A 27,310-nucleotide genomic window follows, 5' to 3' on the forward strand; every position below is an offset into this window, starting at 1 on the left:
GTGAGGTCATGTGATACATGTCTTTCTCTGATTGACTTATTTCACTCATCAGCTCAGTTTTCTAATAGTGAAAGGTGGAAGGACAGCTTAAGGACTCATAACTGAGGAATATGTTCTGCAAGTGACAGTTCATTCTGACGATGGACGTTTGTGCAGTTGTTAAGCTTGTTGATGAATGGGAAAACAAGGAAAGAATTGGGGATCTGGTGCGGGAGATGAGGAAAGAATCCTTTCAGATCCTGCTGCTGCATTCTCCGCCCCCCCCACACCCATACCTTTTAACAGGCGCTTCTCCACATTCTCCATGTAGACCCACGTGCCTTTATGCCTTGATCTGCCTGCTGCATTCCTCAGCAGTCTGCCTGTCACTCCAGACTCTGGCAGAAATGTTGGTGCCTGTGCTCTCTGATCCCCATGTTCCTCTCTTGGATACGGGTTTCCCACTGACCCGCAACTCCAGGGCAGAACTCCTCCTGAGGAGCTATGCCAAAGGATCCGTGCAGAGCCCCATCGGGATTGGGGCATAGTGAGAGGCCTTTCTGCTAAAGGACTTGGGACTTCAGGATTTTTTCCATTTGAAAGACTGCCTTTGAAAGGAGTAGACTGATCTGTTCAGAGTTTGGGGGAGTCCTTAGTCCAGCTTCCTCATATTGCCGCTGGGGAAACTGAGGCCAAGTGACTCGCTCCGGATCTCACAGCTGGTAGTGACAAGTGCGCCTCCTCCCTTTGACAGAGGAGGACTGTGGAGGACACTGGCTTAGCCCTTTATGAGCCGTGTGACCCGGTGAAAAATCTGAGCATCTCAGTGGGTGCGTTTGTAAACTGGAGGTTATGAGGTGTTTAGCACTGTGTCTGCCATATATTAAGTGTATCTACTATAAGCAATGAAAATAACAGTGAAAGTAATTTTTATTCTTAAGGAGTCTTCTACCATTGTCTGGACCTTCTGGGGATGTAGAACCCTCTCCTGTTTAGGGATGTGGGATAATTGTTCAGATAATGTCCCCACGTGAGAGACATAAAGCAATAATTCAGTGTTTGTAGTTACGGTGGAATAACCCATTTCTAAACAGGACCGTTTGAAACAAACACTTTATAATGTAGGTGAACCTCTATTTTAAGATAAGCTTGTATTTGAAAGCTGGAATCTTATCAACAGATAAATTAGTGATTACCATAATTACCAATGACTTTGTCACTTTGCAAAGCAATTTCAAAGTATGTTTTTTTAAAGTATATTTAAGTCTGATTGAATATTATAAAATTATTCACTGTTGGTTTTCCCTTGTATAATAATTAGGAAAATGAAGACGATATAAAGCAGGACATTAATCTGTTAAGTTAAAATTGTTTTCTGATGATGGAATAAATGTCCAGGAAGCATGCTTTCAGTTATCAGTGTTTAGAAATCCTAATGCTAGAAAATATAAACTATCTGGTGGGCCTATAAGAAAATGAGAATTAGGGCGCCTGGGTGGCTCAGTTGGTTGAGCGACTGCCTTCAGCTCAGGTCATGATCCCGGAGTCCTGGGATCGAGTCTCGCATCAGGCTCCCTGCTCGGCGGGGAGTCTGCTTCTCCCTCTCACCCTACCCCATCTCATGCTCTCTCTCTCCCTCTCTCTCTGTTTCAAATAAAAAAAATAAATAAAAAGAGAATTAACTGTTTTAATTTTTATTCCATACAGATTGTCCATAAATCTTGAATTATTGGGGAGAATAGTGAGCCCTCCAGAATCCAAGGTCCTATTGTGCTGTGTATGCAGTAGTGGGTCTTTGGGAAGTCTATTTTAAGAAATTTTATTACAAAAAAATTATACACAAAACTAGAGTGGGTAATGTAATGAACCTTTGAATACTCATCTCCTAGATTGAATTGTCTTTAAGATTTTGCCACATTTGCTTTATCTATAACATGTTCCCTTATTTTGTTGAAGTATTTTAATGTAAGTCATGAGATCCTGTTTCCCCACTATATCCTAGAATATGAATCTCCATAAAAAGGGGGACTGTCCTTACACACCTTTGAAAATTAGCAACAAAATCCTTGTACATAGTCCTTTAAATTTCCCTAGTTATCTTCAGATGTCTTTTTATACTTAGTTTGTTGGGATAAGGATCCAAATACAGTACATGCGTTGTACAGGGTGGTTAAGACTCTGGGCTATTATCTAGAGTGGACGCCCCCCCCCCTCCTTTCTTTAACCTCCTGTGACTTTGAAGAAACTGGTTCAGTTGTCTGGTAGAATGTCCCACACTCTGGAATTTTTGGAGAATCATGAACACCTCGATAATGATCTATTCCATGTGCTTCAGTAGTTTTGCAGTCATTATTCATTTCGATGCTCCTGTTGTTTCCTATTTTGACAGTGATGACTCTTTAGGTTGGCTCTTGGTCCTTTTGACATGACCCCATTCGCTTGAAAAAAAATTGTTTCCCATTAGTTTTTATGGCCTCCCTGCTTTGTGATACGCTGAGAACTCCTGGGCTGATCTGTGCATTTCCTGACCCAGTTCTAGAAGCAGCGTCCCCCTCAAGGAGACCGGTTTTCATAGGTGCGGGGCCCGATCCCAGGACCCTGGGATCATGACCTGAGCCAAAGGCAGACACTTAACGACTGAGCCACCCAGGTGCCCTCAAGCATGGATTTTTGCTGATCTTGTAGGTGAGAAATAGTATCATTGTATAGCTTTAACTTGAATTTATTTATTTTTTTTAAGATTTATTTATTTGAGAACAAGAGCGGGGGGGAGGGGCAGAGGGAAGAGGAAGAGAGAATCCTCAAGCAGACTCTGCTGAGTAGAGAGCCTGTGGGGCCCTATCCCAAGACCCTGAGATCATGACTTGAGCTGAAATCAGGAGCCAGATGCTTAACTGATTGAGCCACCCAGGTGCTCCTAACTTGCATTTATTTTGAGTGAGATTGAACATCCTGTAATGTATGTAAGGGCCACTGGCACTTATTTGCAGTAAGCTGTTCATATCTTCTGCCATTTTTTCTATCAGTTTTGGTCTTTTTCCTAAAATTTAGAAGCTCATTGCCTCTTAGGGACACGAGTCCTTTGTGATCTGTTGCAAATATTTCTTCTACTTTGTCATTTGTCTTTTGACTCTGTTGATGGTGTTCCATGCCTCTCACCTCCACCCAATCACATCAAGCTTTGTGTGTTTCAAAAATTAAAAAGTTGAAAGAACAGTACAATGAACTTCTAAACTCTACCTAGGTTCACCAATTTTTAACAATTTTGTCATATTTATTATGTCTTATATACACAGTTCTGTTCCATTTGAAAGTCAGTTGTAGAAATTATAACACTTTCTCACTAAATACTTAGATAAATGTTCTAAGAAGAAGGACAAGCCTCTATGTAACTATAATAATACAGTGAAAAAAATTAATGGTTACCTACAGAACTTTTTTGTTTCTGCCATGCTTTCATGTAGTTCATATGCTTTTATATAGTTAAATTTATCTTTTATTTTAATGCTCCTGGATTTTGAAGCATAGTAAGATTTTTCTCATGTGTCAGATGTAAAGAAATTCACCCATGTTTTCTTGTAGTACTTGGATGGTTTTTTATTTTTTTCTTAAAATTTAATTTAGATCTCTCATTTGTTGTCCTAGTATACAAGATGAAGTATAGATCTGATTTTATGTTTTTCTAAATGCATTTGGTAGTCCCAGAACTATTTTTTTAAAATTAATTATTTATTTATTTGACACAGAGAGAGACACAGTGAGAGAGGGAACACAAGCAGGGGGAGTGGGAGAGGGAGAAGCAGGCTTCCCGCTGAGCAGGGAGCCGGATGCAGGGCTTGATTCCAGGACCCTGGGATCATGACCTGAGCCAAAGGCAGATGCTTAATGACTGAGCCCCCCAGGTGCCCGCCAGCACTATTAAGTAAATCTCCCCCTACCACGGAATGGTAATATTGTCTCTATACTTCATTTCCATATACACTTGGGGTTTTTAGGTACTTGTATTTTGCATTATCTTTTGGGCACATATTCAGTTGAATTGTTTGATTTTAGTTCAATCAACAATCTATTATCCTGTGGTTCCATTCTGATCACGGAGTATTCATTCCTTGTGCTTAGTTACAAAAAGTTCATCATATTAGAATGAAATATTCAGTGGTATTTTATTTTTTTATTTAAAGATTTTTATTTGAGAGAGCGAGAGAGAGAGTACAAGCAGGGGGGAAGGGCAGAGGGAGAGGGAGAAGCAGACTACTCCGTGAGCAGGGAGCCTGATGTGGGACTCTATCCCAGGCCCCTGGGATCAGGACCTGAGCCAAAGGCAGACGCTTAACTGACTGAGCCACCCAGGCGCCCCTATTCAGTGGTATTTTAAATACTGATCATTTTCTTCAACATTATCCAATATTCCTGAATGAAGAGTCCTCAAAAAAAATTTGTATTCCGAACTGAAGTTTATCTGTAATCTTTCTTTAAAAGTGGTAGATTTTCCTGTTTTATCTTTTTCTTTCATTTCCAAAGAGATAGGAGTATATGCTATTTACAGTGTAACTTCCCTGATACAATGTAGCATACGAATTGTACTAATAGGGAAAAATTTGTTCCACATTCAACCTGTTTCCTTTTATTATTCGAGATTCTTGAGCCACCAGGGATCAGCTGCTGGTTGGTGAGGTCAGCCTGGGACTTCCCGGTCAGCTGATTACTTTGGCGGGATGGCTGTTCAGTCACCTAGGGATGGGTCCTGACGAAGCCATTGATTCTTGCCCCAGAAGAATCTCCTTTGGCTCCGATAACCCCAACCCCTGGCTCAATTTTTTTAGGCTTTAATCTGCACACAGGGATGCACGAGGACTTGAAGGTGCTAAACGTTCTGGTATTTGTGGATGTTCCCGCAGCTCATGGCCAGGTGTTTTGGGTCCCCATCTAAACTTTTCAACCCTTTGTGTTTGTGGTTGTCTGTGTGTGCATACCAGCTCGCAGCTCCCGTTTAGGGAGGCTCGGCATGGAATCGGACCATTCTAGCCTCTGTGCTTGGTCTCTTAGAATTCCACGCTCCCCTTTGGCCCACAGCACATCTGCCATGGGTCATTCTATAACTTTCTCTGGGTCTCCTCCCTCTAATTGAATAAGCTGGGCTCTTTGTCATCTGACTTCATTTTTGTTCTTTTCAGTCGGCTATTATCACTCACTTACCCGCTCAGTGTCCTGTCATTGCCACAAACATACCTTTATGCTTTCCTACCTCTGTCTCCTGCTTTCCCTGCCTGAAATGTCCTCCCTTACCACTTTTGGTTATCGAGTTGCCCTCCTAGGGCTCAGCTCAAAGGCTCCATCCCCGGAAGCTGCCCCTGATCTCGGCTTCGTGAGCAGCTCGTACAGTCCTTGGAGAACTCTTCCCGATGTGAATGCCCGTCTTCATGAGGCTGTGAGCTCCTTGAGGCGGGTGATCCCATGTCATTAAACTGTTCTATCTCTTGGAAGCCTGTGCTGGGCCCACAGCAGGCACTCCCCGGGTGTTGCAAAATGAATAAATCCAAATCTTCTTTAGCCACCAGAGCCCTGCTGAGGCTTGCTTCGTTTCTCTTGCCCTGACGGAGGTGTTGTGTTCAGCTGCATCACAAACTCTCTAAACCATGTCATGCACGTACGGTCTCTGGTTTGTTTTGTGTGTATTAACTTTTCCCATCTGAATTGAGTCCCTTGAGGTTAGGAACCTCTCCCGCCATCAGGAATACACTTGTCAGCTGAGTTGTGGCATATAAGCCTTTCAGTAGCGGAGATGCTGTGCTAAACTTCCTACATCTTAGCACCGGATTTAGTCTGGCAGTGTAGACCGTTGATTGAGCTGTTCTAGGAGCCTGCAGCTATTTCTGATATTGGCAATAAAAATAACCCTAGAAGGAAGGTGGCATTTTCTCCACTTTGTAGATTGGAAAAACAAAAGTGCAGAGGTTGAGTGACTGGTCCAGGTTCTCTTAGCCTGTAAGAGGCAGAGCTGGGATTTAAACCCAGGTTTTCCTAACTTTTGAGGCCACAATGCTCAGTAACACCGAGGTATTGCACGAGTTTTTATTTCTCCTACGGAATTGACTGTGGTGCTTTACATCTAGTAGATACTTTCTGTTACCATTGGAGAGCTGTTTATCAGCTTTGGGTTACAGGTGGTGAGTGTTCACCTGCTCTGCTCTATTTCTCAGGCAATATCCACATGGCCCTTGCTAAAAGCCCTGTTTTTGTCACCTCCCAAGAATAGGAGGAACAGAATCGAGGGCATTAGGCCATCTCTGCTGTGGTTTACATCAGGGTACAACACCCAAGGCAGGGAACAGACCTTTCCAGAGGCTCGCTCTCTACTGAGCAGAATGGGACCTTGCAGGGATAATCTAGTCCCAAATCTTAAAACTGGGCTCTGTAAGTTGGCTTCACAGGCAGGTGCCACGTTGGTTTTATTAAAGTAAAACCAGCACCTTGTATAGCGCCTACTATGTGCCTTGATATCTATTGGTTGAGGCTGAGCATCAGAATCACATGGGGAATTACAAAACCATAGAGATTCTCAGATCTGACCCAAGGCCTAGCAGATTAAAATTTTTTTCACTGGGCTCAAGTAGGTCTGATAGACCAGGTTTTTAGCATCTACACATGTAGTCCTTCTCCGTCTTTCTGCAGGAAAGAGAAAACTGAGACTTAGGGGAACGGATTTGGAAAAAGACTTGGTTGTGAGTGAAGCAGAAACACTTTCCTGTTGTCTTACTGTTTTCCAAGGCCAGAGGAGTTTCCCTTAGATTTCTATGGGTGGGGGTCAGTGAATGTAGTGGGAAGGGTGTCCCTTCAGGACTTAGGGAACATTTTGTATTTGAACACTTGGATGTCTGTTCATACTAGCTGCTAGGTGTGGGGATTCATGAGGGCTTTGGTCTTGGGATCTCTCGATTCAGTGGGGAGCAGCTATATAAGCAAAGGATTTCATTAGAGCTGATTCCATGACAAGTGACAGGACAGACGGGGGAACACAGAGCTCTAAGTGTCTTCATTATATTAGCGGTTGAGATAGATGGGCCAGGAACAGTTAAGTTTGCGATTTCCCATGGAAAGAGTCTTCTCATTTAGATTGGTAAACAGGCAGACCCAAAGTACAATGTCCTTGCAGGGACATTTCCCTGGGAGGTTGGAAAGTGTTCAGAGGTGATTTGATTTAGTTGCTGTCCAAGCTCAGCAGAAACAGCCTTTTTTATAGGCCCCTTGGAGTATTCTCTGGGCTCCAGGGTTATCCGGTGGCATCTTTTTTTTTTTTTTTGGTCTTGATTGTGATTTAGAGGCAGAAAGAGCACCAGACGGGGGGTCAGCAGCTCTGCCTTTCTGTCCCTGCACCTGCTATGAAACTTTGGGCAGGGGTCTGTGTTTCTCCAGGCTTCTCCCCTGTGGAATAGAGCTAACAACACTGTCTGCTTGTGCTAAGGGATTATTAGCAGGATCCAATAAAATCATGTGTGAAAGTACTTTGAGAACTGTAAGCCACATAATGTAGTCCTTTGTGGTTATCGAGAAACTTAGTTTGGTGGCAGTGGCATGTGTGTGTCCTAGACCCACTGACCACAGGATGTGCATGAAAAGGTGTGCCAAAACCTTTTCATGGTGGAGGGTGGTGGGAAATGTCAAGACCGAGTCCCTGGGAGGGGAGGAGGTCATGGGCTACCTGACACAGCCAAGTACTGGGTGTATTACATCAAACAGTGCTCCTTCAAGCAGAAAGTGAGGGCGTCCTCAGACTTTGGGAGGTGAAGCATTTGGAGAGGGTGCAAGTCACATATGCCTCCCCCAACAAGGGGATCCATGGGAACTCATGATAGGAGATTTATATCTGGGGAGATTTGGTACATGGATGCAAAGCAGTGCTACCGTGTACGATCATTTTCTCTCCAACTTGGTCCGATCAAAGGAGAAATGGCTTTGGTGTAGAGAGGAGTAGTCAGTCAAGGAAAAACCTAGATTCCTGCCTGAGCTTCAGGTGTGGTGGAACGTGGAGCATTACCTTCGGACAGAATTACCTGATGATGTGAGATCATGGGAATAATGGGATGACTGTGATTTAATAATAGCACTTAATAAATGTTCACTGCAATCTCAGCTCATTAAATGATATGGAAAGTCGTGGTAAATGTGTTCTGAAACTGACATTAATGTAAAATATGCTGATGAAGACCTAATTCCCGTGTCTCCGTATTGGTTCCCTCAGCCCTGTGGGCTGTAAGCGGCCTCTCCTGGGCTCCAGGCCCCTTCAGTTTACCCCACTTACCCTCCGTATACCCAGTGCTCTGAGTGCCATGATGGGGCAGAGATCTGTCTTCTGAAACCAGAGATCTTTGTGCCCGGGTTTCCTTGTTTGCTCGGTGTTTTGTCTTGTCCTTTGTGATCTCTTGGCACCCAACTGAAACTTTGGTGTCTGCGAGATCCAGCGATAGTACTGATGGAATGTCATGATGTCACACATTGCCTGGGATTTCTGGATTCATTGCTTTGGTTCTATCTGTGTTCACTTTCTGGCAGCCAGTTGTCTAAAATACTCTCCAGGTGTGGGCTTGTTATGTGAGTCCACTGAATTTGTCTATGTTCTCGGTGTTTAAGCTTAGACATTTTGAATTAAACTCTTTAACAGCAAAGGCAAGTCATCGTTTTATTAGACACTTAGCATTTGGTTATACTTCCCGAACTCGCCACAGGAGACTTTTCAATCCCATCAAATAGTTGATCCCTTACCTGTCTTAATCTATTCTCGATAGAACCAACTCTAGTAGATTTCATACACTTCTTGGTTACCATTGTGTCTGAACCCAGAGACTATTTATAGTTTTCCCTAAAATCTATAAATGAGGTCATGCTATCTTGTTCGATTGTTCTAAAAGTGATATTTTATGTGAATGAGATTTTAGAACAATCTCTCCTTTTTATAATCTGACAGCAGTATAAATTATTGATGTTTATTATTCTCTTATGTGATAGATTAATCTGTTCAGTGTTAGCTGTCGGGTGACTCATATGTTGTTAGCATTCTGCTGTGGCATTGGGTGGTCTTTCACATTTTATTGGACTATTATATAGAACTCCACCAAAGAAATATGTTGGAACTGGAATTTATTGCCTTAATCTCATTGTCTGCATTGAGAAGTTGCTAACTAAATGTTTTCTCCAGCCTTTCCTTAATTGCAGTGTGGTTAATTCCTCTTAACTGCGGGAAGCCAAGGTATTTATAGATTGTTGTTATTATTTCTGAGGTTGGTAGAAGTAACCAGCATTCACCGAGTGCCAAGAACCTACTTGGCATGAAGTAGAACATAGAAGCCGATCTAGTTCCTGCCCCCACAAACTGTATGCAAAGTGAGCCGGGCAGGGAGGAAGGAAGAGAAGACATTGTCACAAAACTGAAATGTATTCTGAAAGGGAGAGAAAACGAATTCCGCTCCGAAGGACACCGTAGGAATTAAACGGGATAAAATGCAGCTGACACCGCCATCAATACTACATTTGTGCTCAATTACACAAATCTGAGTGAGTTCGAGCGAGCGCAGGTACAATGGATAATGTATCTCAAAACAAAGCTGTAGTGGCGTGAGGGGAGGGCGTGGGGAGAGGGTCAACGGTGAAGAAGCATTCGATTAGAGGGATCCTGAAAATCCTCCTGGATCGGCCGCCCTCCTGCCCTCCCTCCCTAATGGCCACATCTGAGTTTCCCAGACCTGTCCCTGCTGCCTCTCGGATACCCCCTCATCCTGCCCTGATTCTCTTGCTGGTCTGCTCTCTTGCCCCGCTCCAGTCCATCCTCCACGAAGCTGCCATGTAAATCTGAACAAAGTTGGTGCCAATCCCTCTGTCATGGGGTTCAAGGGCATGCAGAGCCCCTGGGCCATGCAGACTGTGTGTGTGCGTGCTGGTGCCCCTGTCAGGAACGGCTTTCCACTGTTTCCATGGGACAAGCACTATTCATCCTTCAAGCTGTGATTCTGCAGTGCAGACGTCTGACCCGACCTGCTTGACTTAGGTTTTGGCCTTCTGCGCTGCTACTGCGTTTCGTACACAGAACCTCATCGCGGCAGTGACCTTAGCACTTTGTCTTGCTGAAGCACATGGCTGTCCTTTATGCATCCTCTTGGTGCTTCGGAGATTGGTGTGGCATCTTCGCGTTTTTCTGTCCTGCGTGGTCACGGCAGCTGGCTAGGGGATGGAGGAAGGACTGGTTGGATCATGTCGGGCTGCAGGCTCCTCAAGGACAGTGTGCATGCTGAGTATCTGCAAAGCCTTTTAACTTTTATAGATTGCAAGGGGGCGGGGGGAGACAGGCTCTTGGAATCGTGGGAAGATGAATTTCTTTCTCATTCTGGAAGATGTCCAGTACTGGAGGACAGGAACAGTTGGTACAAATGTCCTGAATTTGTGGATGTGATCTTGAGAGGGGGACACCTGTTCTAGCTGCAGAACTGGCATTTACTTCGGACTCCGAGAAGCGGAAGCCTTTGATATCTCCCAGGGGGACGGCCAGGTCTGCGCAGGGAGGGCGCAGACCCAAGTTTGCTTTGTAACTTGGCAATTACTGTTACCATCTGGGGATCTGCCTTAAAGCATGAGGATGGCTGGGACACTTCTGACCTTTGTGGAGACTCAGGGAAGGGTAACTGAATTTCAAGAGCAGCAGTGACGAACAGACCTGCTTTCTAGAACACCAAAGGCCTCGTCCTAAATGAACTTGGTGCATGTGGTGGACGGCATGTCCTTTGATTCGTCCGTGTCACTTAAATTGGTCCAGGCAATGGAATATTGTGAATTGACTTTTGGGTGAAGTGGGAACTCCAGACACCTTTTAAATTCAAAACCTTCTATATTCGCCTCCCTGTGTATATGTGATCAAGTGTTGTAGGGGGTATGATTTAGGTACATAATGCAATCTAGGATCCTAAGATTTTGGGGAATCTAGTGAAAACTGTTATATGAGCAAGGGAAAACGTTGAAACAACCCAGGTTAGTCCTATCCAGATCGGTCCCAACAAATGCTCCAGATATTCAGAGGTGGACATTCTGCTGTGGGCTGGAGGGGTTGGAGAATGTTGTGTAGGGAAGAAAATGAGATTGTCCTGCATCTTGAAGATGGTGGAATTTGAAGAGATTTAATGGAGAAGAAGGGATTTCGGGGCTGGAAAATAGCACGTGCAAAGCCAACCAGATGGGGATCCTTCACTTAATATTTTAAAAAATTATGGTTTTGATTCAACCAAGTATTTAATTATAGGAATCTGGGCTCATGATCCCTCTGTCCTCACCCCCTTACTCCTTTATCTAACCTCTTCTAATTCTGGGCTGGATACAAAAAGAAATGCAAGATCGTGTCCTTCTCCTTATGGAGCTTCAGTCTTGTAAATTACTATATCCTATCGCAAAGCAGAATCAACAGCAGATTTTGAAAAGAAAATGTCAAACTAGAACCTCAGATTCTGTTTTCCTGGTATGACACGCTGGGCTTGCGTGCTTATTTTCCCACTGCCTTCTGGATACATTTCCTCCCCCCTCCCATGCTGCAGAGGTGGGTAAATGACTTATCTTTTCCTGGTAGGAAATGTGATGTCAGGTGGCTTGCCAAACTTCAGGAGACCAGTTGGTGGAAGAACCATAGTAAGAGGGTTGTGTTTCGTGTCTTTATCTTTAACTGCTTCTCAGCTGGCGTGAAGGGAGCTGCCTTTGAGGAGACAGAGAAGTGCCTCTTGGCCTTTCTGGCATGATGACACGCTTTGGGACTTTTGGAAGAGGCGATTGCATCAGGCCAACCAGGGTGCGGGCCACAGGGCAGCAGCCCTGAGCTTCTGTGGGGGAATGGGTGACTCATGGGAAAGTGTACAAGGATTCTGAGATTCTGGTCATCTTGGGAATTGGCCTCTGAGTCTCTGTCCTATTCTGAGTCCTCAGGGGCCTTGGTTCTGGTGATACAGGTGGGAGCTGAAAGTTGGAGCACCATCTTCCTTCGTTTCTCTGACTTTGTCCTGTATGGATGCTCCCCCCACCTGCCTGCGCCCGATTAGGAGGCACAGCACGGTTTGCACTTGTAAGAGCCTCCTCCTGTGGCGGGGCCGCCTCCCCACATTTTCTATCCTTCTCTCTCCTCTTGGTCAATTTCAGCCTCTCAGCCCCGCTGATCTGTACATTCAAATTCTGGGCCACTCCTGCTACCCCCGCAGAGCCATTTGTCTGTCCCTCTGCATTTCTGCAATGCTATTGATTTGCTATTTGCATGCAGTTTAACTGGATTTGGGTTGGCATGTGTTTCTGGATGCTCTTGTAGCTATTGATCTGATTTAATGGTACCCATCAACCACCGTCTCTAGGAGTGCTGTCTGGAAGCAACATGGTGTGTTGCTGTTTTTTGCTTTAAAGCTGAGGTGGTCCAGGGACTCGGGGGCACTAGAGGTAAATCTCAGAGCTCTGTTTTCTTGAAGTCGGTGTGTGTGGACCTTTTCCTGCTCTTTCTGTGCTTGATTTCTAAACCCATTCTTCACCCTACTCCATTGCCTGCCTCCCATTCTGCTGTCCCATTAATCAACAACCTGATGCCTTTTCTCTACCGTGATTGCTCGGCATCTCTCCTGTGCCTTAACATACACACATATGTGTGCATACACACGTAATTCTGTTTTGCTATGGTGTTAGAGACATACACTGGGCATTTCCCCGGGGTTGCTCAGGCTCCTCCCTATCCATGAATCCACAGACAGAATACCCTCCTTAACTGAAAGAAAGTTATAGTAGCTGTGGGTTGGCTTGGAGTGTGTATGTAAGCATCTCTATATCCGTGAGAGAGAGAATGTGTAAGAGGGGGTGCCCACTATCCCTCATGTTAAACGTTACCTATAACCCAAAGGAATAGTAGAATGCATCGGACAGCTCCTTTGGATACAAAATGTATTGACTTGGTAAAGAACTTAAGCTAAAACAACAAATATATTGTGTATTAGTTGCCAGTCACCTCAAAATTTAGAGCCCTAAAACAACCGTAATCATTTATTACATCACATAGTTTCTGTGGGTCAAGTTTCCAGGAGCAGCTTAGCTGGGGGGCGGGCGGGGGGGGCTCTTGCTCCAAGTCTCTTAGGAGATTGCAGTCCTCTGAAGACTTGACTGGAGAATCCAGTTCCAAGATGGCGTACTTGCATGGCTAGCAAATTGGAGCTGACTGTTGCCTCACAGACCTGCCCGTAGAGCTGCGTGGGTATCTTCATGATGTGGCAGTTAGTTTCCCCAGAGCGAGTGAATTGAGAGAGAGAGAGAGAGAGAGAGAGAGAGAGAGAGGTAATGTCTTAATGTAATATCTTAAAAACCCAGCTCCAGAATTCATACTCTGTCATTTCTGTCACCTCTTACTTGTTACTCAGATCAGCCTATTCACACTCGGAGGGAGCTACACAGGGGTGTGAATACCAGGAGGTGAGTCATTTAGAGCTGTCTTAGAGGCTGGCTACCACCCACCAAAATCTCAGTGGTTTCTATCAGTCAGTATTTCTCACTTCTCACTGCACAGTCCTTAGTTCCATGCGGACCCAGACTCTTTCCACCTTGTTTACCCTTCTTGAATGGGAAAGACAGCAAGGATGTCCTGTGGGAGGCTTTTCTTAATAACCAGGTTTGGTGGGGGTGCACGTCACTTCTATTCACATTTAATTGGCCAGAACTCACAAGATCTTCTTACGGGGGTTGGATAATGCCATCAAGCTGTGTGTTTTCAGTAAGGCAAGAACACGGATATTGATTGGTCTTGTGGTTTTTGCCACATTTCACCAAGTCCCATAAACCTGTGGTAAAGGCTCTCTGTCCTTCCAGAAGGAAAATTAACAACTGCATAGACTAGTGGGCCTTCGCAGCCCATTAGCGAATCCTCCTACAGTCCCTGAGGGTGTTCTGCGTGCCCAGCACTTCTGGGCTGCTCATGCTGGGGCAGCAGGGCAGTGAGCCCAAGGAGGGACGGGAATCCATGGTGTCTTGAGCGTTTCCTTTGACATCAGAGCTCTTCATGGAAGACTTTCCATGTGACGGGGTGCTCTCTGCGCTGTACCTAGGTCATTTAATTTTCATATTCGAGCCTTCACTTAGGTATTCTCTCCATTGTCAGATGAGGAAATCGAGGCTCACTCTGTGAGGGTGAGTAACTCTCCTGAGACCCCACAGTCCGTATATGATGATGTTTAGATGTAGACCCTTTCCACTCTACCACGCTGCCTCTGAGTTCTCCCAAAGTGGAAACCAATAGTGCTAATAGTCTGGAGATGCTTTATGGTTGCAATCCTGGGCCATGGCATCTTAAGAATTGCCTCTGTCTCTCCTTTCTGGGAGAGAGATGGTGTCTGAAGGCGGTCCCCCAATGAGAGCACATTGCTCTGCATCCTGGGAGCAGGTAGGGCTGTAGAAAGGTAGAGTCTGTGGCCCCCAGCCCAGAAAGTCTGATGCTTTGGTTTGGCTCTACCCTACCTTCTCCCTCTGATTTTACCTCCTGCTCCCCATCCTAGCAGGCGGGGACCTGGTGCCACACTTCCACCGTATTATAACAGTACCACCTCTTGCTCTTGTAGGGCTTTCTGCTTTTCAAAATCTGTTCATGTCGATCACTCCATTGAGCCTCACACACACTCTGTTCCTACTGAGAGTGGGAAGAACACGTATTCTTACTCCTGTTTAGGGAGGCTGAAGCCCAGAGAGGTTAGTGGGATAGTGGTGATGATGGAACCGTGGTTTTCCTTTGGTTTGGTTTTGTATATGTGGGAAAAGTGGCCCAACAGGATAAGACTGTGGTAATGGGTGAAGGGTTTACAGTTCTTGGAATTTGTACAGAAATACACACATTGATATTAATGTGGTTATTAACTGCCATGTTCTTTTTGTTTAAATTTTTTTTTTAAGATTTTATTTATTTATTAGAGAGCATATGGTGGGGAGGGGCAGAGGGAGAGGGAGACAAGCAGACTCCATACTGAGCAGGGAGCCCGGTGCGGGGCTCCATCCCAGGACCGTGAGATCATGACCTGAGCCACCCAGGCGCCCCTAATTGCTATGTCCTTGAATAGCATTTTACTTTGTTCATTTGCCCCCCCCCCCCCCACATCGGGGGCAGATGACAGAGGAAGAAGCTGGTGTGGCTGAGTGCCACTTTTCAGGGGGCATCCTGGTAACTGGCAAGATGGTGCCTGCAAGACATCTCAAGGGGCTGGTCTTGCTCGCTCCTATTTCTTCTTTTCTTTACCTTTCCCCAGGAGCTGAGGTATTAAGAAGGCCCTCCTATAGGAGAGGTGGTGTGCTTGGCTGGTAAGGCTGCTGGTACCTACAGTACTCCCATCTTGCTAGGCAGACCAGGGTAGGGGACAGTTGCACCTGGGGTGACCAACCAGGACAGGGACAGGGTTTGCCCAGCACTGGGGATTCCTCTGATGTGGAATTTTCAGTGCTAAAACCAGGACCGCTCTAGGCAAACTGAGATGGCCGGTCATCTGGTTGGCCTTCACCCCCACTGCCCTTGCCCCTGCTGTTCATGCTCCAGGAACCTTGTGGCTCATGACCGGTGAGCCTCTGGTGGAAGGCTCCTTTGTGGATGAGGGTCCTGGCTCAGCACCTGTTGCAGCATTTCCCTCTGCCCCAGTGGCTGCCTTCTGGCCCATGCTGGCTGGCTTTTGGCCTCATCTCCTCCCTAGTGTTCTCTTCTCTGAACCTCCCGGAACTCCAAGGATGAGGTAGACCACTAACAAGGACATCTAAATGGGTTTGTTTAACTCTGTGATATATAAGGCGAATCTTTTCCACCTCTCCACAAAAATCTTTACTTAAAATAACAGTTTATCCCTAAGTCTTTCATCAGACAAATCCAAACACTTGCTGTGCTTTGTTGGCATCTCAGACTGGGAGGCAAACGGTGTTATTTATGAAGTTCAGGTTTTAGGCCAGGTTTGGCAGAGTCTGTCTTTTGTTTTCTAAAGCATTTCTCTGTGTCCCAGAGAGACCTTTGCCTGCAACCGCTTCTGTCCCTGTCCTGGACCATTTCCTTTTCTGTAACCCGATTCCTCTTGTATTTGCTCAAGGTCCTCTGGACAATCCTTAACAAACCTAGTTCTTTGTTAGGACGGAGCTTGGTCATTCCTTATTATTATCCCCCACCATTACAATCTCTTCTTGCCTCCCTGATCTTTGGCAGATAAAAAGTGCTCTTTATCTTATATTTTTTTCAAAGATTTATCTATTTATTTTAGGAGGGGAGGGGCCGAGCAAGAGGGAGAGAGAGTCTAAAGCAGACTCAGGGCTCGATCTCATCACCCTGAGATCACGACCTGAGCTGAAGTCACGAGTCAGACGCTTAATCGACTGAGCCACCCAGGCGCCCTGTGCTCTGTAACTTTTGAATAAAGAACCAGAGCCCAGATGAGCTACAACATGTTCTTCTCACAGTCTCATGTAATCCCCTTGATAACCCCGCAAGATTCCATTTCCCATGAAGAGGAGGCAGCGCAGGGAGGTTGACCAGTTGGCTCCTCTTGGTAGACTAGTTTAAAAGAGGCAGAGCTGGGGTTTGAGACTGCCCAGTCTTTTCATTTGATTCTGTCCTGCGATTTTTAGAGCATTGGCTTGGAGGCCAGGACACCTGGGTCATAGTCTCACCTTGGGTCTGTAACTAACTGGGTGACCTCGTTCAAAACACTTGATCATTGGACATCAGTGTCCTGCCTTGTTGGAGTAAAACAGGAGGTGGGGGCGAAAGCCTTTGGAGATGCTCTCCTAATGTGTTCCTGCTTCTCTTCCATCATTTCTTCTCTCTGGGAAACTGTCTTCACAGTCCATGTTCCCCCTCATTTCTGCCTGTCTCGCTGGCTACCCTTGTGGACTCTTCGATTGGACCTCTTGATTATCTTTGTGGCTTATCATTTTTCTCTTCCTTTTGGTGAGAGGAATTGTTACTGTGACTCTTAATTCCTTAGGCTTCCTGCTTTCTCTAGATTACCTGGATTACCCTATCTGATACATCACTGCAAAAGTATTTGCTGTATGATGGCTGCTGGTGGTGATTAATGCCTCTGCTATGAGGACTGTTGGGTGATCACCATGGGACGTTGGGTCATTAGATGCAAGCTTAACAGACTGGGATTGCCTAAAGGTAGTAAAAGAACAGTATCTTAAAGGTTTTTGCTTAATAGGAAAAACTACCGTGGGCTCATTTGTTTGAGGGGCCAGGCTTTGTGCTGTGTATGGATACCGCAGCCCCTAGTCATGGCAGTCTAGTTAGGGAAGACACAGTTAATCTAAGAAACAAATAAAAACTCACAACTGATGAATGAACCAAGTATAACAGGGAGAACTAACCTACAGGGAGCTGAAAATGTGTAAGAACCAAGCACTTTATGTGCATTATCTCCTTGAATCTTTACGGTGGCTCTGCAAGGAGGGGAGACTTTATCCTATTTTATAGAAGAAGCTGAAGCCCAGATAGTTATCCAGATCGGACTCCAAAGCCCGGGTACTTTCTGCTATCCCTGGCTTACCTCCCTTACGAGTCCATAATCCCAGCCTCTAATTCTCTGTGGAGAGCCACCACCTGCCCTTGGGCAGAAAAGACGGAAGCTTCCATGTTGTGATTTGAAAGCTTTAGTTAAAAGACCTCTCTGTCCCCAAATACCCACTCTGTTGATCTGAATACTCTGGCCGGTGACTAGCACGTGAGAATATTCGGTTTCCATGAGAGGCCGTGAAGGTATACCCATCACCGGGCTGGGCTAGTTAATTAGGCCCCTTACTGCCAGTATCGTCCTACCAGGGGTTAGTTTATGTAACTAGTTAGCTGCGTGTAGAGCAGGGGGAGGGACTCGGAACACCAAACGGCGTTTTGGTGGGGATGAGGGAAGAGGGGAAAGAAATCTTGGGAGCGGATCACTGCTGCCCCGGGAGGAGGGCTGGATGCAGGGTACCTGGGAGGATGAGGGAAAGGATCAAAAGCGAGAAGGGAAAGATCTCCAGAGACGGACTTTCCCTCCCTTGTTCTTAGTAATAACTGGTCTGTCTCTGCATTATTGCTCCTTTCAGAGAGAAAGTACGCAATACCTCCATTTTCTCAACTCTTGTGTGAGAAAAAGGAACTGCTACCCATGGTCTCCGTTGTACACAGATTAAAGACCAGGGCAGCCTAGTGGCTGAGCCACACTCGGAGGGACTCCGGTGTCTGGAGATCCCGCGCCCCCTGCTGCTCAGGGTTTGGTTGGCGTCAGGGTGGAAGCACAGCTTGTTGGGGCAACTGGCCCTCTTGGGCGCCTCTGGTTTCCCTCCTTGGCTCCTTCTCATGTACTTTGCTACTCCTCCCTTTATCCTCGTTTCGGCTGCTCCCGGAGGGCACTCATGGTCTAGTGCTCCGGAGAGCTGCTAGCATCCGAGACACCTTTTTGAGGAGAGTAGTGGAGCCTTACCCATGATGCCCTTTGAACTCTAAAGATCAGAAGAGCTATGATGTGCGGAACAGAAGGCCTGTGGCTGCCGGGGTGATGAGAAATATCTTTACATGTTTGAGGACAGAGTAGATTCTGAATCTCTATGGAGACCAATTTTTGCTTACTATAAAAGGGAGAATTTTCTAACAGAGCTGTTGCCTGAGGTAGTGATCTCTTCATCAGGGGTGGTATTTAAGCATGGCAAGCATTTACAGAAGAGATTAAAATTCCAGGTGTAACCGGTCAGAATGGCTAAAATTAACAAGTCAGGAAACGACAGATGTGGGCGGGGATGTGGAAAAAGGGGAACCCTCCTACACTGTTGGTGGGAATGCAAGCTGGCGCAGCCACTCTGGAAAACAGTATGGAGGTTCCTCAAAAAGTTAAAAATAGAGCTGCCCTACGACCCAGCAATTGCACGACTGGGTATTTACCCCAAAGATACAAATGTAGGGATCCAAAGGGGCTTCTGCACCCAACGTTTGTAGCAGCAATGTCCACAGTAGCCAAACTGTGGAAAGAGCCCAGATGTCCATTAACAGATGAATGGATAAAGAAGATGTGGTATATATACACAATGGAATATTACGCAGCCACCAAAAGGAATGAGATCTTGCCATTTGCAACGACGTGGATGGAACTACAGTGTATTATGCTAAGCAAAATAAGTCAGAGAAAGACTAATATCATGATTTCACTCACGTGGAATTTAAGAAACAGCATAGGGGAAGGGAATGAGAAATAAAAAGATGAAATCAGAGAGGGAGACAAACCATGAGAGACTCTTAAGCATAGGAAACTGAGGGTTGCTGGAGGGGACGGAGGTGGGGGGATGGGGTAACTGGGTGATGGACATTAAGGAGGGCATGCGACGGAATGAGCACTGGGTGTTATATAAGACTGATGAATTACTGACCTCTACCTCTGAAACTAATAATATGCTATGTTAACCAATTGAATTTAAATAAATTAAAAAAAATTCCAGGTGTGTGTGTGTTTCGGGCGGGGAGAGTTGTCAGGCAACATGATCTATGTTTACTATCCTTTCCAACCCAGAAATCTACTTCCTTTTCTTAATCTCATCATGGCCTGACGTTCCCCCTCCCCCGCCCCCACTTTCAGTCATGGTCTTGAATATTGGAATTTCTGAGTTGCAACATGTATAATACATTATTTTATCTTTTTTTCTTGCTGTGTCTTTAAAAATCCATTCCTGCCTAGAAGATGAGTGCTGTTTGTGTTTTGGGATCACCCTAGTGAGCCTGGTTCACCCAGGCAGTCCCAGAAATGTCATGGTGGTGGGACTCTTTGCTTGAGAAGGTTCAGCATGAGACAGAAATAATCTGTTTTGTGAGCTGCTTTTTCGTTTTATTGCATTGGAGAGTAGGAATATGAAATGAGATTGCTATACTGTTATAATGTGGGAAAAAATGCATATTCTTTGGGGGTGGGAAATATATCTTCTCGAATGAGAACTAAAATTCGGGACAGTTATAGCTCATTTCTTTCCCTGGGAATGCTTTCTCTGATGAATTTAAGCATCTAGTTGACAGCCAGCAATGCAGAATGGCCCAGAAGAGCGTTTGAGAGGCCAGAGTGGTTGGGGAGGGTCATAGCCTTGCCTTAAAGAGAGCACTTCGGAGGCTCACTCACAGCCCAGTTTGGTTGTAATTCTCCTTTCCTGTCCGCAGCAAATCAAAAGGAGGACGGTTGTTTCTCGTGGGTAGGTTAAGATCACAGCTTTATTGAGATAAATTTACATACCATACAATTCACTGTGTTAAGTGTGTAGGACTCCATGGTTTCTAGTATGTTCATTCTGTTGTGCGACCAGCACTGCTGTGGAATTGCAGGCTGTTTCCATCCTCCCCCTAGGAAAACTACCGTTACTGATCTCCCAGTTCCTGGCAGCTGCCGATCTACTTTCTGTCGCTATGGATTTGCTTATGGTGGACATTTCCTATAATGTGGAGTCTTCTGTGACTCACCTCTTTCACTTGGCATAATGGTGAAGTTTATCCATGCTGTAGCATGTATCAGCATTCCATTTCTTTTTATATATATAATAATAATATATGGATATATACCCCATTTTCTTTACACAGTCATCCATTGATGGACATGCGGTTTTTTTCATTTTGGGGGCTGTTTTGCATAATCCAGCTCTAAGCATTCACAGACAAGTTTTTGTGTGGCCTTATGTCTTCCTTTTTTGGGGGGTGCATACCTAGCGGTAGAATTGTTGATTCCTGTGTTAACTCTGTTTTGCTTTTTGAGGAACTGCCAAACTGTTTTCCAAAGTGGCTGCACTATAGTTTTTTTTTTTTTTACAGCAACGTATGAGGATTCCAATTTCTCCATATCCTCATTAACACTTGTTATTTTGGGGCTTATTTTAGCCATCCTGGTGGGTGTGAAGTGTATCTCATTGTAGTGTTGATTTGCAGTTCCCTAATGACTCATGATTCAGCATTTTTTTCATGTGCTTATTAGCCATTTATCTTTTTGGGGAGAAATGTCTATTCATATCCTTTGTCCATTCTTTATGTGAGTTGTTTCTTTTATTGTTGAATTGTAAGAGTTATATTCTGGATGAAAGTCCCTTCTCAGATATGACTTATAAATATTTTCTCCCATTACATGAGTTGTCCTTTGACTTTCTTGATGGTGTCCTTTGAAGCACAAGTGGTCTTAACTTTGATTAAGTCCAGTTTATTTTTCTTCCTGGTGTGCATTTGGTGTCCTAAGAAACCATTGCCTGATCTAAGGTCCTGAAGATTGACTCATGGTTTCCTCTAAGAATTTTGTAGTTTTAACGCTTAGATGTGTGATAGATCTTGAGTTAATTTTGCATAATAATGTGTGGTAGGAGTCCAGCATCATTCTTTTGTGTGTGGATATTTAGTTGTCCCAGCACCATTGTTGAAAAGACCGTTTTTTTCCTCCAGTGAATTGTCTTGACGCTCTTGTCAAAAATCAGTTGGTCATAAATTTAGGGATTTATTTCTGGACTCTCAATTTTATTCCATTGATTGATATGTCCAGCTTTATATTAGTACCACACTGTATTGATTACTGTAGTTATGTAGTGATTTCTGAAATTGGGAAGTCCGAGTCCTACAACTTTGTTCTTTTCCAAGATTGTTTTGGCTTTTCTGGATCCCTTGGATTTCCACATGAATTTTAGGATTGGCTTGTTAATTTCTGCAAGAAAGACCAATTGGATTTTGTGATACTGTAATGCAATCAATATATACTTGGTCTCTGCTTCCTGACCCAGAGCTCCTAAAAGCACTTGGAATTTCCTAAATGCTAAGTGGGAGAAGAACATCTTTCATTGTTCATAAGAAGCCTCTTTCAACCTTACCTTGACTTGATGTTAATGAAGTGACTCTTAGTGGGCCCCTAGAAGCTTCAGCATGGGGACTGCTTGGGAGAGAGGCACCAACCATGTAATTAATTGGAAGGTTGGAATTTTGAGCCCCACTTCCTGACCTTAGGGGAAGGGAGAGGGGCTGGAGATTGAATTCAGTCTCAGTGGCCAGTGACTTAATCATGCCTGTTAGTGGAACCTCCATAAAACTCCTAAACAATGGGTTTGGAGAGCTCCTAAGTTGGCTAACACATTGAGGTGTTGGAAGGGTGGCCTGCCCAGAGTGGCTTCCTAGAGCTCTGTGCCCCTTCCCACATACCTGTGTCCCTCTTTATCTGGCTGTTCACTTGTATCCTTTATAGTAATTTGGTAATAGTAACTAAAGTGTTTCCCTGAGTTCTGTGAGCTGTTAAAACATATTATTGGACCTGTGAGGGGATCATGGGAATCCCTGACTTACAGATGGTTGGTCAGAAGTATGGGAGGCTCAGAACTTCCGACCAGTATCTCAAATGGGGTTTTGTGGGCTGAACTCTTAACCTGTGGGCATGTGCTAACTCTGGGTACTGAGTGTCAGAATTGAAATTGTAGGACACACAGTTGGTGTTCGTAGAGAATTGGAGAATTAGTTGGTGTGGAAAACCCACACGTTTGATGTTAGAAGTGCTAGTTTATAAACAGGTTATAGATTTTAATGGAGTGATTGCATTGAATTTGTAGATCAACTGGGGAGTGTTTCCATCTTAAGTCTTCTAATCCATGAACATGGAAAGTCTTCCTGCTGATTTAGGTCTTGAATTTTGCAGAGGTGTTTTGTAAGCTTCAGTGTATAGGTCGTACACTTTTGTTAAGTTTATTCCTAAGTATTTTATTTCTTTGGGTGCTATTGTAAATGGAATTGTTTTCTTCATTTCATTTTTTAAAAAGATTTTATTTATTTTTATGCCAGAGAGAGAGAGCACAAGCAGGGGGAGCAGCAGGCTCCCCACTGAGCAGTCCCCTGATGTGGGGCTCCATCCCAGGACCCTGGGATCATGACCTGAGCAGAAGGCAGACGCCCAACCAACTGAGCCACCTAGTCGTCCCTCTTAATTTCCTTTTTAACTCCTTCACTGAATCTGATTTTGTGTATGTGTGTGTGTATTCCTTAGGATGTTTTATATACAAGATCATGTCGTCTATGAATAGTATGGCTACTTCTTTTCCAATCTGGATGCCTTTTATTTCTTCTCTTGCCTGATTGGCTGGCTAGAACTCCCAGATCATGTTGAATAGAAGTGATAAGGGCAGACCTCCTTGACATGGTCCTGATCTTAGGGGAAAAACATTCAGTCTTTCACCATTAAGCATGAGGATAGCTGTGGGTTCATTTGTTGGTTTACTACCCTTTATTAGATGGAGGAAGTTTCCTACCATTCATAGTTTATTGAGTATTTTCATCATGAAAGGGTATTGGAAAAAAAAAAGGGGTATTGGATTTTTATCAAATACTTCTTGTCTGTTGGGTTGATTGAATGGCCTTTGGTCTTTATTTTATTAAGTGGTATATTAACTGTCCTATGTTCGGCCGACCTTACATTCTAGGGATAAATCACACTTGGCCACTGTGTATAATCCTTTTTATAGGTTGGTGGATTTGTCTTGCTAGTACTTTTTTGAGGATTTGGGACAGTTATTGTTAAAGGCAGAAGCATATATAGCCTGTTGTTACCATTCTTGCTGCTAACAGTGTAGGAAGCATTCAATTCTAAAATCAGCCTCAAGGACTCCGAAGGCATAATAGTAACCTGGAGCCTGTTGTCATTGCCATAGGATTTATACAGTAAATGATGTATTTAATTGGTTATTCTGAATCCTGAGGAAATGTGTTCAGTTCTAGCTTATAGAATCTCAGTTTTGGGGGCAGAGTATACTATGTTTTAGGAAGATTCTACTCAAGACTGTTCAAAATAAAGAAAAGTTGGGTATTTCAATGGGGTACCTGCCAGTTATCTGGAAATTTTACTCAATTTTGGGGTTTCATTCCGTGATGCTGATAAATGATGAGCGGATTAGAGATCTTGCATCCCCGCCTCTGGGAAGGTCACGGCTCAGTCAGTCGGGAGGGAAATGTGGCGAAGTGTTTACCTCAAACCACATCCACCACCTGAGGCTCTGTGAGCTGTGTGATGGCCATTCCTGGTGCAGGGGTGGGGGTGTTTGTCAGCTGTCCATGTGGCCTGGTCACACTCTCTGTTCCTAGTGTTCACCCCTCCCGTGCTTACTCCTGTTTGAGCCTGCGGGACCGAATTCTTGGTTCCATGTTCCATTGACTCCATGGCATTTTGGATCACCTTTTGCTTTGTCCAGTCATTAGTCTGTGAGAACCCAAGAGGCGATTTTTGTAAAGCTACAAAATCTGTATCTTCAACGCCTTGTTGGCCCATAAAGCAAGAACGTAATGATACAAAGAATATCCTGTCTTTATGGCTATGTGGTATGTGTTTATAAAGGATTTTGAGAGAAAGCAAAAGCGAGAGAGATCACAGAGGGAGAGGGAGAAGCAGACTCCCCACTGAGCAGAGTCTGACATAGGGCTTGATCCCAGGACCCCAAGATCATGACCTGAGCCAAAGGCAGACGCTTCGCCAACTGAGTCACTCAGGCGCGCTCGTTATGTGGTATTTTAGAAACTATGGAACTTTCATCTATGTTAACTAATTTTGATTCTTAGGACAACCCGGACGTTGAGGCAGTATAAATACTGGCTACGTTCCAAAGAGGAAGCCAAGGCTTGGAGAGGTTAAATACTTAAGAGTTCAGCTGGTACAGAATGTTGGTGCTGCCCTGAGGTGAATGCCTTTGCTCTTGATGTGGAGAATTAGAGGATCTCTTTCCAGCATCATCTCCAGGGTCTTCTCCTCTATTTCCACAGTTCCATTCCCAAAGTCCTTGGATGAATGTCCTTCTACCCTTGCCCTGCGGTGGTTCATTGGTTTGTGTTTTGGCTCCTGACCATTCGGGTGTGTGTGTACAGGCCTCCTCATCCAGCTCCACCTGAGTTCAATGTTGTGAACCAGGCCTTGGTGGGGCACTGACTGTGTCACCCTGCTGCTCTATCTGGGCGGGAGGGGGGGGGGTTGTACGGTAGCGAGATGCACATTGATTCTGATCCTGCCACGCAGAGCTGTGATTCGGTTCTCTCTGAGCCCCAGTTTTGCCTTCTGTAAAATGAAGGTTTGGCTCAGATGGCCCTTGGTGGCCACTTGAGCTCTGTCCTTGGAGGTCTGACTTTTCCTCTGATCTCGTGGTATTCTTTGCTTATCTTCCCATTCCTGGTTCACCTGGTTGTTTCACAGCTGGTGACTTAATTATCACAGCCTGGGTCAACGTTTTGCTTTGCTGTCACCCTGTCACCCCCTTGTGCTTTTTTATCACCCAGAGGAGGAGTAACCCACGGGCCAAGTAAGCCCCTCAGATGGGCAGGGCAGAACGTGCTTCTTGGCTTCTGCTGCTCGAGCCAGATTTTCATGTGGAGCTGAGGCTTTCATTCGGGAGCTGCTGGTTGAAAGACCAGAACACTTTTTTCTGTCTTACTGCTTTTTCTCTCCCCTTTGCCCAGATCCCTCAGATCCTCATAATAAAGAGAAATAATCAGGCCAACCCATCTAAGCTTTTGCTAATGGACTAAAAGAACTCAAAGAGCCTCTCCATGGGCTTGCTGGATGGTTCAGTCCGACCCTCTGTCCCTTGTAGAGAGGCGCATGGCATTAGCATAAAGACAAGTCACCACAATGATTTTGCACCCAGCCCCTTCATGTGAGGAGCAGGAAGGATTCTGCTGTGATCTCCGGCACATTCATCGGCCCCCGCTGAGCCCCTGATCAATAGTGACACAGTCACATCAGATGGCTCTCAAATAGTACTTCCTTTTTTGGATGGGCTGGGAGAGAGAGGAAGAAATATAAATGCCTCTTTCCTTTTAGACTACAAATAAATAAAGACGTGGTGTGCAGCTGCATTTCAAGCATTTTGGAAGCTTTTCTGGGTGTGTGTGTGTGTGTGTGTGTGTGTGTGTGTGTAAGGAGAGGAGGGGTGGGGGAAACCTGCCCCGAGGCTTCTGCCTTGTTGCCGTCAGGGGTAAGGACACTGGTAAATGTCCATATGGGTACTTCGAAGTCCCTGTGCCCCCTCCTGCACACCTCCACACCTGGAGAACAGAGAGCAGGCCTCAGAAGTGGGGAGGGGGATACCCCGAGGCAACGTTTTTCCTCCCCTCCCCCAGAGCAGTTAGCAGAAGGTCATTGGCTGAGTGTGTGCCCTGGAATCTGGGGCCGCCACAGCCTGCTGTTAATGCTGCTTTGTTCCATGCTAAATGAGGCGAGAACTTTCACCCAGGTCACATTCATAATCCCGCTCAGCAGGATGCTCAGCTGGGCACCAAGAGCCGTTTCTGAGGCGGGGGAGAACTTTCCCGTTGGAGCAGGGGTGCCAGCCTGGAGCGGGGCGAGTGGGCTGCTGGGCCCCGATTCTGTGACTGGGGCAGGTCCCCGAACGGGTGCAGGCCGCGCTTGCCCCCTCCTTCACTCGGCAGATACTTGCGTCTTACTCTGCCAGGCCCTGGTCTGCGTGCTGGGGAGACGGGGATGGAGAGGGCAGGGGCCTGGCTGGCCCACCAGGAGCTCCCATTCTCCTGGGGAAGGCCGATGATGACCGTGTGGATGAGGCACGCCCCGTAACCACAGACCATGTGAAATGCTGGGAAGGAAAGCAAAGGGCGAATGAGAAAAAGAGCAGCTTGTGTGGCTCATAATGGCGGACGTTTAGGAAGGACTGGCAGGATTTGAAGTCCTCTGCTTCTATGATTCTAAGTTTTTATTTAGAAAAAATTTTTTTTAAAGATTTTATTTATTTGAGAGAGAGCACGAGCAAGGGAGGGAGTAGAGGGAGAGGGAGAAGCAGACTCTCCCATGAGCAGGGAGCCCGATGTGGGGCTCAATCCCAGGACCCTGGGATCATGACCTGAGCCGCAGGCAGACAAGGCAGATGCTTAACCGACTGAGCCACCCAGGTGCCCCTGATTCTAAGTTTTTAGAAGGTATCAGGACAGGATTGGTTAAGCGCCTCGTTCAGATGGGTCCTCCACTGGTGGTTTCTAGATTCCAGCAGGGTATCAGACTAGTTGGTCATGTTTTTGAGAAGAGGAGACGGTGTGGCCAGGAAACCGGGGGGATATGACAAGGTTGGCAGGGTGACAGAACAGAAGCCAGGCTGGATTTGGACCCGCAGGAGAGTGTTGGCTCAGATGCAGGCAGGGAGGTCAGGAGCTGGGGAGATCTAGCCCTCCCTCTGCGTTCTGCTGTCTGCTTTGGGCCTCTTTGTCTGTCTCTGACAGGAGGGGCATCCTCCTGAATCTCACGTGGTGTCCGCTGTGGGCTGGAGCTGTCTGACAGGGGCTGAGTGGTTTTCAGAAGGTCACAGCTGGGAAGGC

At 45.5% G+C, this 27,310-nt stretch overlaps 1 protein-coding gene across 10 annotated transcripts in view; it reads left to right on the plus strand.

The window, feature by feature from the left end:
- The window catches only part of LOC112839198 (carboxyl-terminal PDZ ligand of neuronal nitric oxide synthase protein), a 279,718-nt gene that overhangs the window by 39,575 nt on the left and 212,833 nt on the right, over window positions 1-27,310 (plus strand). The window contains exon 2 of one of the 10 annotated variants that reach the window (XM_073884026.1): window positions 2,513-2,664. The exons of the other annotated variants lie outside the window; for them this stretch is intronic. The gene's annotated coding sequence lies outside the window, so the exon portion shown is untranslated. The remainder of the gene's footprint in view (window positions 1-2,512; window positions 2,665-27,310) is intronic. 10 annotated transcript variants of the gene reach the window in all.

This window comes from Callorhinus ursinus, unplaced genomic scaffold (genome assembly GCF_003265705.2).
Source record: "Callorhinus ursinus isolate GAN/ISIS: 27379988/994484 unplaced genomic scaffold, GSC_fseal_2.0 scaffold54, whole genome shotgun sequence".
Classification (NCBI taxonomy): Eukaryota; Metazoa; Chordata; class Mammalia; order Carnivora; family Otariidae; genus Callorhinus; species Callorhinus ursinus.